The 13,950-nt window shown below is 41.9% G+C and overlaps 1 long non-coding RNA gene across 3 annotated transcripts; it reads right to left on the bottom strand.

The window, feature by feature from the left end:
* Window positions 1-1,261: 1,261 nt before the first annotated feature.
* LOC132208765 (uncharacterized) lies at window positions 1,262-13,210 on the bottom strand. Of its 3 annotated transcripts, none has more exons than XR_009444914.1 (3): window positions 12,981-13,210; window positions 12,072-12,213; window positions 1,262-8,240 (listed from the first exon to the last, which is right to left on the bottom strand). It is a non-coding gene; the product is annotated as an uncharacterized LOC132208765 (long non-coding RNA). The 3 variants fall into 3 exon arrangements; XR_009444915.1 differs by having other exon boundaries at window positions 1,262-8,218; window positions 12,642-13,210; XR_009444913.1 differs by having other exon boundaries at window positions 12,642-13,210.
* Between the last annotated feature and the right edge of the window lie 740 nt (window positions 13,211-13,950).

Genomic DNA, 13,950 nt, shown 5'->3' on the forward strand with positions numbered 1-13,950 from the left:
GTTACTCTCACCGAATGCTGTTCTGGATAAACGCTGAGGATGAGCTAACATAGGTTTTCCCCTCCCTCTCTTGCACTGTTCTTCCTCATCCCTGTTGTACCATTTTGTTTCTATGTCTCCTGTACACTCAAACATGTCTGTGTAGCTCCTTGAAAAGATAACTTTAATAAAACTTCAAGTATATTCTTTTTTGCTTCATGCAGCAAGTCATATGTGTATTGTCTCCTCTTTTCTTACACTCGCAAAATCCTGCTGAGAAGAAAATGCCAGTTGCTGAAGGAACATTCGCAACAGTGGGATTCAAACCCACATCAATGAAAAGACTGGAGTCTTAATTCAGCTCCTTAAGACTGTTCAGCCACAGTAACTGACAAGTCGTGGTCATCCTTATTGTCTTCAATGATGATGTCGCTGCACCAAATTTTAGTCATGGAGCAGGAGAGGCCTCGAGACTGCATTACCATTTCTTAAATCTCTAACAACCTCAACCTCAACACCATTTTTGCCTCAAATCCCTGCAGAGTCTCCAATTTCTCTCAGGTTACCTCTCATGCTTTTCTCTTCTCAAGAAAAGAACTTCTTGCTGTTTAACAGAAAGTGTGAAAGAAACATAGGAGGTCTGGCAATGAGACAAGTGAAATCATGTTAGTTTCAAGATATTTGCACTATTTCTTTCTCTCCGCAGGAATGGCTTCACTAACATCCTACATAATTGTTAAAAATTGTAACAACTATGTAGCAATTAAAGCTAAAATTCGATCTTCTCTCTTAATCATTTGCAGCACCCGCAGAAGACTTTAGACCCATTTCTGTCCTTTTCCATACCCATCCTGAATCGAAAAGAGCGAAAATAACAGACCTGCTGAATTTATCCAGCACATTTTCTGGACATTTTGGGTTTCTAAATTAATTCCCTCAATGTGTCAAATGTCTTAAATGCTTGCTCACAAGGTCTTCGTATCTGCTATTTAAATAGTGCACTGTGAACACTTCAATCATCCATTTTATATGAAACAAGCACACAGTAACTGAACCGTCTTCACGCAAAAATACAAAAATGTATTTCCTTTCTCATCTTTTAAGCCCGTTTGGTTTTTTGTACCATTTAATATGAAGTCTTACAACTGCACCAGAAACCTCTGGTTAAAAAGATTCTGAAAATGTAGTCCGTAACATGAGAATTGGCAAAAGTTGTTGACACACAGAAGAAAGAAAATGTTGTGTGAGATTCAGCAAATAAAGGAACATTTCTTAGACTGTAGCTGAAAAAAATTGGTTTATTGAAACAGACTTTTTCACCATTCGACCGAGTGACTGGAGTTATACAGGGCACTTAAAGATGAGGGCAACAACATCACGAAATTAATTTTGAATGTTAAATCCTGGAGCAAGTACTGAAAATGGATTGCAATGTGAATGAGAAGAATACATTGGAACCTTGGGATTTTCTAAAGCAGTTACCTTTTACTTCCTTGGACTGCAGCGGCGTCCGTGAAAAACCCATTTGTCACCTTATAAAGCAGGATTTGAACATTGACTGTGGAAGGCCAAGTTAACTCAGTTGTTGGAACATACGCTGTTTAAGTGCAGAGTTGTGAGTATGAGCCCAACACTGGGCACCACCTGTTTATTTAGTATTTTCCCTTTGCAAATTCCCTTCCTCCAGCTATTCTTGATGACCCTTACATCCCATGAATCAGCTTAGCGAATCTCTTTTGCACCGCATTCAACGCCAGCATATCCTTTCTTAAATACGAGTAGCTAAACCAATATGGCTTCACCAACATCCAATACAGTTGTTACAAGATGTCCCGATCCTCAAAACACCAACACCTCGCAGTTAAGGCCAAAATTCCATTTACTTTCTTCATAACTTCAGCATCAGTTTAGGACTTTAGACCCATCCTTGTCCTTTTCCATACAAATCCTGAATCGAATAGTTATAATAACTACCTGCAAAATGCTATCCCACTGAAACTTCAACCACTTGCTCAACTTTGTAACGTAAAGTCAAGTCCAGGACCTTCCCCTTCCTTGTTGGGACTTCTACTTAGTGGCTGAAAAAATGCTCTCCTGGATGTATTTTAAAAATTCTGATAAATCCTTCACATTATGACGACTCCATTAATGTTGAGGAAGTTGAAAGTCTCTGCTACCATAATCCTGCTACTTCTACACTTTCTCAAAATCTGTCTCCTTATTTATTTAAAGGGGTTTTCAAAAATGTCACCTGTCCTTATTGCTCTATAGATTCCTGAAGCAAAATAACAATATTTCCTCCTCCTTTACCACCTCCACTGCCTTGCATGAAGGCCCTGTATCCTGGAATACTGAGCTGCTAACCATGTCCAAGTGACAGCAATGGCTTTCTGACCCCACTAATTTGTATCCTCAAATCATCTGCCTTATTCATCTGACTCCAAGCATTAAATACCATTCACCCGTGGCAAACTCGCTTATATCTTAATTGCCCAATGACAATGCCTTCCAGACTCTCTTGTTTCTTCTCTTTTTGGCCATTATTATTTTTGAACATTGTCTGGATTTCAGCCCACTGCTAAACTTTTTACATGACCCCCAACAGTACTGGAAACCCATCCCCAGCTCCCACAAGGATGCAGTTCCCATTCCAGTTTAGGTGTAACCGCTGTGTGTAATTCTACTCTTCCTGCTGAAGGACGGATGTTGTAAAACTTCAAAAGGTTCAGAAAAGAATTGTAATGGTTATTATTGTAATAGTGTACCATTAGTACACTAAGTTTCAAGCATTTTGGGATGACTCGGTTCCCAGTTGCTCATATGAAATGTACTGACTGTCATTGAGTGAAAAATAAAAACCACAGGTTCCTCGCACTTGTTGGAGGTGAGGATAGAGGAGATAGGCTCTCCATCTCCCCTTTCAAAATAAATTAGTCTGCTTTTGAGATAAAGATCCAATGCACAGTAGTTTTAATAAAATTTATATCATTTTTTCTCCCAACAAGGTAACCAGACATGTGGTGTTTTCAAACATCATGAGAAACAAGCCCAGATAACATGACTTGAATACAGATAATACGAGCAACAAAAATTCCTACAGATTCTTGGGAACTCATTGGTGTTTAACCACAGTGGCTCAGCGGTTAGCACTGCTGCCTCACAGTGCCAGGGACCTGGATTTGATTCCACCCTTGGGCAACCGAGTGTGTGGTTGTTGGCATATTCTCCCTGTGGCTGCGTGGGTTTCCTCTAGGTGCTCTGGTTTCCTCCCACGTGCTGGTTAGTGGATTCGCCAAGCTAAATTGCCCAGAGTGTTCAGTGATGCGTACATTAGGTGGGCTACGGGGAGATGTGTCTGGGTGGGATGCTCTGAGGTTTTGTGTGGAATTCTTGGGCCGAAGGGCCTGTTTCCATACTGTAGGAATACTCCGAATTCTATGAAAACCCGTCCTAATGAACTAGGGAATCCCTTTTCACACACTGCGGGTGGATTGTCTTTACCCAGTGTGAATGTGTTGATCTACAGCAATAAAACGTTATCATTTTCAAAACCTACTCTACAGTTACGTATTTGTTATTGAGATTAATGCGAAAGGACTAATAAATTAAACGCCATTTATTTCAATGCCAGAGGCCTAACAGCTAAGGCAGAGGAACTCAGGGCAAGATTGGAAACATGAAACTGGGTTATCATTGCAATTACAGAGGCAAGGCTCAGAGGTGGACAGGGCTGCCAGCTTAATGTTCTAAGATATAGTTCCTATAGAAAGGATAGAAAGTCGAAGGGGGAGGGGGAAGCAAAGCAAGAGAGGAGGGAAAAGTGGCATTTTTGAGCAAGGATAACATTACGGCATTACTTAGGCAGGATATATCTGAGAATACATCCAGGGAAGTTATTTGGGTGGAACTGAGAAATAAGAAAGGGATGATCACCTTATTGGGATTATACTATAGCCACCCCCATTAGTCAGCAGGAATCTGACAAATAATTTTGAAAGAAGTTATCTGGAAGAATAACAGGGTGGTGATGGAAGGGATTTTAACTTTCCAAACAGACTGGGAATTCCATGGTCTAAAAGGCTTGGATGGAGCGGAGTTTGCTGAGAGTGTAGAGGAAAATGTTTTGATTCAGTATGTGATGTACCGACTACAGAAGGTGCAAAACTTGACCTGCTGTTGGCAAATAAAGCAGGACAGGTGACTAGGGTATCAGCAGGGGAGGACTTTGGGGCCAGTGACCATAATTCTATTAGTTTTAAAATAGTGATGGAAAAGAGTAGACCGGATCTGAAAGTTAAAGCTCTATATTGGAGGAAGGCCAATTTTAATGGTATTACACAAGAGCTTTCAAAAGTTGATTGGGGCAGATGTTCGCAGGTAAAACAGAAAGTTAGAAAGTGGGAAGCCTTCAAAAAAAAAAGAGATAACGAGAGTTCAGGGACAGTATACTCCTGTTCGGGTGAAGGACAATGCTGGTAGGTATAGGGAATTCTGGATGACTAGAGAAATCAAGGTTTTGGTCAAGAAAAACGAGGAAGGACATGTCAGGTATAGACAGCAGAGATCGAGTGAATGCTTACAAGAGTATAATGACAATAGTATACTTAAGAGGGAAATTAGTAGGGCAAAAAGGGAACATGAGGTAACTTAGGCAAATAGTATTAAGGAAAATCCAGTGGGATTCTACAAATAGATTAAGAACAAAAAGGATAACGATGGAGAGATAGGGCCCCTTAAAAAGCAGCAATGCCTCCTATGTGTGGAATTGCAAGAAATGGGGAATATAATAAAACAAGTATTATGCATCAGTATTTACTACAGAAAAGGATATGGAAGATATGGACTGTGGGGAAATAAATAGCAACATCTTGAAAATTATCCATATTACAGAGGTAGTGATGCTTAAAACGTATAAAAGTGGATAAATTCCTGGGACCTGATCAGGTGTATCCGAGAACTCGGAGGGAAGCTAGGCAAGTGATTGCTGGGCCCCTTGCTGAGATATTTGTATCATCGATAGTCACATTTGAGGGACCAGAAGTTGGCTAATGTGGTGCCACTATTTAAGAAAGGTGGTAAGGAAAAGCCAGGGAACTATAGGCCAGTGAGCCTGATATTAGTGGTGGGAAAGTCGTTCTAGGAATCCTGAGGGATAGTACTTGAAATATTTGGAAAGGGAAGGACTGATTAGGGATAATCAACATGGCTGTGTGTGTGGGAAATCATGTCTCACTAACTTGATTTTTTTTGATGGAGGAACAAAGAGGATTGAGTAGCGCAAAGAGGTGGATGTGTTCTATATGGATGTCACTAAGGCGTTTGACAAGGTTCCTCATAGTAGACTGATTAGCAAGGTCAGATCAGATGGAATACAGAGAGAACCAGTCATTTGGAAACAGATCTGGCTTGAAGGTAGAAGACGGAGTGCTGGTGGAGGGTTGCTTTGTCGACTGGAGGCCTGTGACCAGTGGTGTGTCATTTATAAAGATGATTTGGATGTGAATGTAGGAGTTATAGTTACTAAGTACCAATCCTTGCAGCATACTGCAGGTCAAAGGCCTTTCCAAATGGCCAGCTCTCCCTGGATTCCATGTGATCTAACCTTGTTAATCAGTCGACCATGAGGAATATCGAAAACATCCACCGCTCTGCCATCAATCTTGTTTCTAACTTCTTCAAAAAAACTCAATCAAGTTAGTAAGGCATAATTTCCTATGGACAAAGCCATGTCAACTATTCCCCATTCAGTCCACGCTTTCCAAATATATGTAAATCCTATCCCTCAGAATTCCCTCCAACAACTTACCCACAACTGACATCAGGCTCACTAAAAGTTTATTGTTCCCTGGTTTTATGTTACCACCTTTCTTAAACAATGGCACCAGATTAGCCAACCTCCAGTGTAACAGCTCACCTATGACTGTCAATGGTGCAAATATCTGAGCAAGGGGCCCAATCGCAAGCCTAGCTTCCCGCAAAGTTCGAGAATACACCTGAAGAGGTCCTGGGGATTTATCCACCTTTATGCTCTGTATGGCATCCAGCACCACCTCCTCTACAACATGGAACTTTTCAAGATACACATTCATTTCTCTAAGTTCTTTAGCTTTTGTATCCTTTATCACAGTAAATACTGATGTAAAATACTTTTTTGTATCTCACCCATCTCGTGCATTCCCACACATAGGCGGTCTTACTGTGCTTTTAAGAAGCATAGTAGTGTCAAAATTGGCCTCATTTAAAACTTTGACTCTTCGACCAAAGTCTATCCTTTTCCATAATTATTTTAAAACTAATAGAGATATAATCATAGGCCCCAAAATATTGTCCCCCCTGCTGACCCCTCAGTCCCCTGCCCTACCTTATTTCCCAAGAGAAGATCAAGTTTTGAGCAGGGACTAATGACACCAGTACAAACAGCCCAAAGATCAAAGTTCATTCCTTGATTTAAGGGCAAAATCCTTCAAATGTGGTTGTGGTGAACTTGCTGGTGTGTTAACAGTTGGGATGATTGAGTGAATCCCTTTCCACACATAGAACAAGTGAATGGTCTGTCCCCAGAGTGAACTCGCTGGTGTCTCAGCAGGTTGGTTGAGTGAGCAAATCCCTTCCCATACTCGGAACATGTGAACAGTCTGTCCCCACTGTGAACTCGTTGGTGTTTCAGCAGGTTGCTTGACTGAGTGAATCCCAGCCCACAATCAGAGCAAATGAACAGTTTCTCCCCAGTGTGACTGCGTTGGTGCATTTCCAGCTGGGATGGGTAAATAAATCCCTTCCCACAATCCCCACATTACCACAGTCTCTCCCCAGTGTGACCGTGCTGGTGTTTGGGCATTTCAGATGAATCTTCACAGAATCTTCGACACACAGACAATACGCATTTCTCCCTGGTGTGAACAGTGCTTCTTCCTTTAATGTTCAAAATCCTGAGATAATTAGGTTACGACAAACAGATTGAGTGTCAGATCTGGATGTGGTTTTGTTTGATTTCTCTGAATGCAATCACAATTTCAAACTGAAGAAAAAAAAAGTAGAGAGAGAGAGAGAAACCAGAAGAACACACACAAAGATTGTCAAACTCAGAAATTAATCTGATCAATTGTGGATGCAACACTGAGGGGCACTGCTGGATTATCAGTAAAACTGAACTGGTTCATTAAATGTCCTTCAGGGAAGGGAAACAGTCAGCGTTTGTCCAAAACTACAAAAAGAGATAGAGTTTGGACAGACATGAAGGGCAGGCATTTTATTCATCTGAAAATGAATCCAATTCCTGTTTTCTCTCCATACCCTCTGATCCTTCTGAAGGACTAAGATGCAGAAAAATACCTGAAATCTAAAATAAAAACAGAAAATGATAGAGATACTCAGCAGATCTGGCAGCATCTGAAATGGTGATAGATGCAGGAACCATTGCAATCTTGAAGAAGTGTTGAGATGATCATCCACTGCACCAAAATACAGGTTACACACCGAGTGCCAGAAAACGGGCCTAGCTTCAATAGGTGCTTGATGGCCAGCACCGATACAATGGGGACATTGTTGAACACAATGTTACCCGAGTGTCTGACCCCATTTAGTTCCGTGTTTCTCTCCTATTCTCTTTTAGGAAACAGGCAGCAGCAAGTAGTGAAGAATGCAAATGATATTTCGGCCTTCATTGTGAGAGGATTCGAGTACAGGAAGAGGGATATCTTTCTATAAGGGCCTTGGTGAGACCACACCTGGAGTCGTGTGCACCTTTGTTCTCCTTTCCAGAGGAAGGATGGCCTGGCTACTGAATGATCGGAAAGAAGGTTCACCAGACCAATTCCTGGGATCACAGGACTGATGTATGAAAAGAGATTTGATCTTGATTAATCCTTCTTTCTTTTAATCTTTCAGCCACCGACAACATCATGAACTAATTTCAAATCCCATTTGCTGATTTGAGTCTTTTACTGCTAAAGCTATACTTTGGTTCCCATTCCCCTGTCATACGAGTTTAAATCCTCACCAGTGGAACTAGCAAAAGCATCAACAAGAATATCTGTCCCAGCTCTGCCCAGGACAATTGTTCAAGCTTGTGCATGTCCCACCTTCCCCAGAAACAAACAAACAGTCTCAATGCCTCAGGAATCCAAACCTTTTAAGTTATAGCTCCAGCCATGCACTCATCTCATCTGTCCTCTTATGCTTTTACTAGCACATGCATTGTAGCAGCTCACACTGTTACGGGATTAGATCACGAAAGGTCCTGTGGGGGGTATAAAAGAGTCCTGTTGAGAAGGAACATTAGGGAATTTACTTGGGTTTCTGTAAACAGACAGTTCAAAACACATAAGCATTTTAACAAGAGGCAGTTTTTAAAGGCCTGGTTCAGCCACAATCACAAGTTTGTTACTTAATAAAAAGTAGAAGCAAAAGTCTGATCCTACAGCATTCTGAACTGTTTAGGTAATTGTAACCAGAAATGCAAACAACCAATTAACATGAAATGGTTAGCTGAATTCCTTGAGCAAATGTTTGTCAGCAATAAAAGCAGCTCACTGTATCATTATGGAAGGAAAAGCAATAAATGGCGTAAACACAACCTCGAAAAGACCAACAACATAGGAAGGGGCAAAGGAAGATTATAAAGAGAGAAGTCAGGGCTGCAGAGAGATAAAACAATTGAAATGTAGATACGGATAATTTGAATAAATTCTTACATCCAAAGATCAAGGGAAGAGTGACAAAGATAGATTACAAAATCCGAAATGAAGATATGGTTAGTGCCTTAGTTATTTGTGAAATCTGAACAAATTTTGTTTCATGGCTTGGTAAAGCTCTAAAGTGACTGAATTTCACACTCAGTGGAACTGGAATAGATGCTTTTTATTAAAACAAGAAAGTAATAATGGAAAGCGCTTAGAGTAGAAAATGAAACTTCAGTTTAAAAATCATTTACAGAATGCAAATCGTTGGGATTGTAAACTGCAGCAGCAAGTCAGAAACACTGTTTGATCTTTTAAGCTGAAGTAAGAGAGGGATTTTTCCACAATTTGTCAACTGTATTACAAAATTGTAGTCACTTTATATCAGAGTTGAGTTTAAAAGACTTAATCACAATTCCTAACAATCCACACTACAGTTAGTAGAGAATTTGGAAAAGTTCTTAGTGATAAGATACCATTTTGGTTTTTGGCAAAAAAATGTGGTGCAGCTGGCAAATGTCTGAGGAGGAATATAACTGTCAAAAGCATTGTAAGGTCCCAAAGACAGACGAAGTAGTTTTCGAGCTAACCTCAGGAGATTATAGAAGGGTTTAGGACTGAACATAGTGTTGTCCACGATTGTTTGAACATAGGACATAGAACATTACAGCACAGTACAGGCCCTTCGGCCCTTGATGTTGTGCCGACCTGTCATACCGATCTCAAGCCCGTCTAACCTACACTATTCCATGTACGTCCATATGCTTATCCAATGACACCCTAAATGTACCTAAAGTTGGCGAATCTACTACCGTTGCAGGCAAAGCGTTCCATTCCCTTACTACTCTCTGAGTAAAGAAACTACCTCTGGCATCTGTCCTATATCTTTCACCCCTCAATTTCAAGCTATGCCCCCTCGTACTCGCCGTCACCATCCTAGGAAAATGGTTTGCTTACTGGATTGGATATATTGATTTGGGGTGTGTGGCTAACAATGACAACAATATTGCATGTAAATAACACCTAGCGAATGGAATAAAAATATCACAATCAGCCAGGGAAAGTTTGAGTGTCACTGTCCACTCTTCCAATCTGAGCTGTATTTAAGAGGGGAATTAGGCCTCATGTGAAAGCCAGGTTTGGAGTGGACTCTGACCTCTCCCACACATGCGGTAACAGAGCTCTGAATAAAGGTCACTTGTACAACTGAACACAACACAAACTTCTCCCGACAACAATGTGGCACTGGGTGTAAGCTTGACAATGCTACATTTGAGATCTCGTATTTTAGTGTATCTCTTAACTTCCTATCTTCAGCTTTCAGGTCCTCCTCCCTTGGTTTTCCTATGTCACTGGTACAATCGGATGTTCACCCTCCCACTCCAGAATGTCCTGAAGCTGCTCCATGTCATCGCTAATCCTGGCACCAGGGAGGCAACATACCATCCTGGATTCATGTCTCTCTCTATTGAATCCCCTGTCTCTACAGTCATATTTATCGTTTCCCTCCCCTTCTATGCAGCGGAGTCACTCCGAGTGCCATGAACCCGACTGATGCTGCTTCCCGAGTGGCCACCCCAACATCCTCCACCTCCCCCGAACAGTACCCAAAACAGTATATCTATTTGAGGGGGATGACTCTAGCACTTCCTTTCTGAGCCTTTTACGTGTCTGATGGTCACCCATTCCCTTGCTGTCTGTGTAATCTTCACCTGCTGCGTGACCAATCTGTTGAGAATGCGACCACAACCTTCTCAGTTACCATGGATGCTCCATACTGACTGCACCCACAGCTCAAGCTCTGAAAAGCAGTTAACTAGTAGCTGCAGATGGACACACTTCCTGCACAAATAGCCAATAGGGACACTGGTAATGTCCCGGAGTTTAATGCGGAAAACCGTGAGGTGATTCACGTTGGAAGGAGTAACAGGAATACAGAGTACTGGGCTAATGGTAAGATTCTTGGTAGTGTGGATGAGCAAAGAGATCTCGGTGTCCATGTACATAGATCCCTGAAAGTTTCCACAAGTTGATAGGGTTGTTAAGAAGGTGTACAATGTGTTCGTTTTTACTGATCGAGGGATTGAGTTTCAGAACCATGAGGTCATATTGCAGCCGTACGAAACTCTGGTGCGGCCGCACTTGGAGTTCTGGTCACCGCATCGCAGGAAGGATGTGCAAGCATTGGAAAGGGTGCACAGGAGATTTACCAGAATGTTGCCTGGTATCGAGGGAAGGTCTTATGAGGAAAGGTTGAGGGACTTTAGGCTGTTTTCGTTAAAGAGAAGGTTCAGAGGTGACCTAATAGAGACATACAAGATGATATGAGGATTAGATAGGGTGGACACTGAGATCCTTTTTCCTCAGATGGAGCTGGCTAGCACGAGGGGATATAGCATTAGATTGACGGGTCATAGATATCGTACAGATGTCAGACATAGGTTCTTTACTCAGAGTAATAAGGGCGTGCAATGCCCTGCCTGCAACAGTAGTAGACTCGCCAAGTTTAAGGGCATTTAAGTGGTCATTGGATAAACATATGGATGATAATGGAATAGTGTAGGTTAAATGGGCTTCAGTGTGGTTTCACAGGTCGACACAACATCAAGAGCCTATGTTCTATTGTGCAAGAGGAGCACACCACAGATGTGATGTCTTCTGTTATGACTTCTCTCCAGATTAAACCAGTTTCTGCCTTAAAAAGAATTTAATTAAGCTAGGTCCTCCCCCTTCATTTCAAACATTACTATTATAAACCTAAAGCCCCTAACTTTATTTAAGCTAATACATACTTTAAAAACTGTAAGAAAGTTCTTTACGGTATCAAATATCAATTTGAGAGACTTTCTGAACTGCCCAAACTGAGACTGAGCATCACACTCAATCTTTCAGTTTCACTTTCTGTTTCACCCAACTCCAAAGCACTCTCACTTAGCCAAGCAGTACTCACAGTGCAGCCTTTTCATTTTCATTGTCTGCTCACACCCACTCTGATCTCAGCCTCCCATACTGTTTCAACGCAGCTCAATGGAAGCTCAGGGAACAGCATCTTCACATTAAATGCAGTAATTTATAACCCTCAGGAATCAACACAGACTTCAGTTTCAGGATCAATGGAGTTGTCAGGAAATGGAAGATTCCACCTGGAGGGGTGCTGGAATTTGTGCACATAAGGAATTTTAAAAGGAAGTTTGCAGGTATTCAAGAATGAAAAATGTATGGATTAAAATCATGAAGTAGGCGATTGGGACTAAATATGGCAGTTCTTTAAAAGAGACGAGGTGTTGTTTGGACAAATCTACCCCTCTCAGGCCAATATCTCCTTTCTCAGCTGCAGGATATAGAACTGAACACTTATCCCAGGGGTGATCAAACCAAAAATTTGAATATCCTGCTTTCAAGTTACAAACTTACCAGGAATATTCTCCCACGCATAGAATGGTTATACCTCTTCCCTTTCCCAGTTAAGTGTCAATGATACTCAGATCCTGATCACTCCGCTTAATGGAGAACATGCTTTGTGATCCTGGTCTGCAAATTATTCTCAATAAATATCCTGTAAAGCAAATCCACAAGAGATAAATAACGGTCAGCCCTGGACAGAAATCCAGAAAACACAACAAGATTGTCTGGAAAAGGCAAACATTTCTCTTGGTTTCTGTTAGTTATGTATAAATCCTCCTCTTCAAAGCACCCTGCTCCCCCACACAGAAAAATGCAGAGGTAAAATACACCCATTATTAGAGACTGAGGAAGTCAGACATTAATAAATTTGACCAGGGAGCACAAGGGGACTCAGAGCACTTTCAGTGATTTGATCCCAATCATATGAATACTGGGCAAACGGATATGCTTTAATAGATCATAATATTTAAAGCAGGACTTCCTACAGTGAGAGTGCAACAGGTAACATGAAGTTCTAAGCAAGGGTTAGCGGATCCGAAACGTTATTTTTTTTTCTTTCACAGATGCTACCAAACCTACTGAGCTTTTCCAGCAACTTTGTTTTTGAACATGCAGTTCTGAACGCGTTTTCGGCATTTCTCCTCCATTAAATATCTAACGTATAACTTGCAGCAATTTATACTGCCTGAAGCCAGTACTCCGCCAGTGTCAAAAGTCCTTCCCAGGAAATACACGCCATGTCTCACAGTCTGGGAAAGAAGTCCAGAAAAACAAAAACAAACATTTCTCTTGTCTTAATCTCCTCTCCCAAACAAGAAAGGCTGCGCTTGCGTTCCACTGCAGATTGCCACCTATAAATATGGCGATCCCGCATGAGTCCCGAAGATCATTGCCCCTAATAAAGATGGTGGCAATTACCTCTGCCTATCGCAGCCTCAGGTCCGCAGCAGTTTTTTCGTTTGCTGCAAAACACGGGGCCGGCATGTTAAAATTTGTTTTCTGACATGCATCAACGGCTATTAAAGCCTCTCAGTCAATACCGAAAGTATTTCCCTCCCGTTTTTTTGCAGCTTTCCTTTTTGTCCCGTGTACTGTACTTTCGGCAAGCAGCTAACCTTCAGTCGCAGAGATATTGCGTCTCCGGACAAAGACGATCACGTGATTTTCAAACAGACAAACATCTCACTCGCTCTGATTGGTTGGAGGATAGGCCGCTTCCATTGGGTCCTCCAAGCCCCGCCCCGTGCTCCGATTGAACCAAAGCTGACATCGCTCACAGGGAGACAGCAATAGCTGCAGGTGCTGGAGTCAAGGATGACACAGTGTGAAGCTGGAGGGACACAGCGAGCCAGGCACCATCAGAGGAGCAGGAAAGTTAATGGTTCAGGACCCTTCTTCAGAAATGGGGCGGCGGGGGGAGGATGGGAGCTGAGACATAAACAGAGTGGGGGCTGGGGAAGGTAGGTGGGAAGGTGATAGGTGAGTGCAGGTAGTCAGTGGTGAAGATTTTTCCTGCTGTTCATTCGCTCTGTGAGTGATGGTGAGGGTTCATCCCGAGATGGGTAAAAAAAGGGCCATTCCTGATTCTCCTAATGTACGGCAAAACAGCTTGTATTTTATGGAAACTTTTACTCTGTCATTTTCCTCGATGTTTTGGCTGTTTCAGAGACTTGGATAGAGCAGGGTCAGGAATGGATGTTGCAAGTTCCAGGGTTTAGATCTTTCATTGAGGTCAGGGAAGATGGTAAAAGAGGGGGAGGTGTGGCTTTGTTAGCCAAGGACAGAACAACGGTGGCTGAAAGAACTTTTGATGAGGTGGTATGGGCTGAGATCAGAAACAGGAGAGGAGAGGTCACACTGCTGGGAGTTTTTTATAGGCCCCCGCAAA

Source organism: Stegostoma tigrinum, unplaced genomic scaffold (genome assembly GCF_030684315.1).
Source record: "Stegostoma tigrinum isolate sSteTig4 unplaced genomic scaffold, sSteTig4.hap1 scaffold_53, whole genome shotgun sequence".
Taxonomy (NCBI): domain Eukaryota; kingdom Metazoa; phylum Chordata; class Chondrichthyes; order Orectolobiformes; family Stegostomatidae; genus Stegostoma; species Stegostoma tigrinum.